Below are 1,277 nucleotides of genomic sequence, written 5' to 3'. Positions count from 1 at the left end.
CCTCTGTATATCACTTTTACAATATATATTTTTAAATAAAAAAAATAAGAAAAAGGAAATAGATCCTGGGACAGTGGCTGTCTTGTCTCACGGTCTGAAGAAAGTAATCTTGAGAGTAGAGCACCAGGATTCTATCAGAAAAATCCTGAGGATTGCTTTTAGGGACAGGCTTGTACCATGATGTAGCAGAGCCATCAGCAAAAGGCCCCAAAATAAATGACACTTAATAAAATAGTTATATGATAGCTTTTTAAAAACAGTAAATGATGACTATAATAATATGGGCTTACCACCTCTCGGCCTTTTGGCTAAGATCAGGTGCAGACTCTGTTCTTATCAGTTTAATAATATGGGCTTATTTTGCTCACTGTGATTTCTAGGGATAGGTAATGCAGGAAGAGAATGTTGCTCCTATGAAATAAAGATTTGGAATTTTATTTTTCCTTGTGGGTAGGAATGGGTGGATTCAGATTAGGCACAGGCAAACTGTGTAGAGAAAAAGAAAACATGTCAAGATTTGTAAAGTCAGGTTTGTAATCTTAGCTACTCAGGAAGCTGAGAATTGAAGATCACAGTTCAAAGCCAGCCTGGGTAGAGAAGTTCATGAGATTTGCTTCTACAATTAACAGGCAAAGAAGCTGGACTGGAAGCATGGATCAAATGGTAGGGCACCATCTATAAGTGAAAAGCCTACTACTGGAATGACTGACCCAGAGGAAGTAAGCAAGAGGACATTGATGTCAGGAGGAGGACTCTGGAGGGGGAGAAGAAAGACTTCACAGAGTACATTCCTAGCTGGCCAAGAATACCAAACCCCTGAAAGACTAGAGGAAAGCAAATAAATCAAAGGTATAAGGTCATTGCTTTTATATTAGAGGAAGTAAAAATATATAAAATTAAATTCTGAAACCATGTTGGTATTCTGAAAGTTTTGTTTCTCAGGTGAGTGAAACAACCCAAGGAAGTTGATGTCTTAGGCTCTTGATTTTATGGGAATGTTTAGAGAATGTGGCTAATTGCATTTTAAACCAAGGCTTAAATATTAAAGAGGATTTCATAAAACATGTAAACATATATGCCTTTATGATTTGTAAATGTTCAGAGACATTGTGTTGAGTAGATTTATAGCTTTTAATAAACCAAACGCACAAATAGAGATGTTATTCGTGTACAGGTTTAGTGTGCTTATAGAGTGAAAATCTTACTTTTATCCCAACAATAAGGAATAGTACAGAAATCCCTTTGTGGGGATGAGAGAATCCTGTGTTTTTACAAAG

The 1,277-nt window shown here is 36.4% G+C and overlaps 1 pseudogene; it reads left to right on the top strand.

The window, feature by feature from the left end:
- The first annotated feature begins 288 nt into the window (after positions 1-288).
- Positions 289-457, top strand: LOC125347488 (annotated as a pseudogene).
- The last annotated feature ends 820 nt before the right edge of the window (positions 458-1,277 follow it).

Source organism: Perognathus longimembris, chromosome 2 (assembly GCF_023159225.1).
Source record: "Perognathus longimembris pacificus isolate PPM17 chromosome 2, ASM2315922v1, whole genome shotgun sequence".
NCBI classification, from domain to species: Eukaryota; Metazoa; Chordata; class Mammalia; order Rodentia; family Heteromyidae; genus Perognathus; species Perognathus longimembris.
The sequence above is the reverse complement of the archived record's forward strand: the minus strand, read 5'-3'. Positions and strand labels throughout refer to the sequence as shown.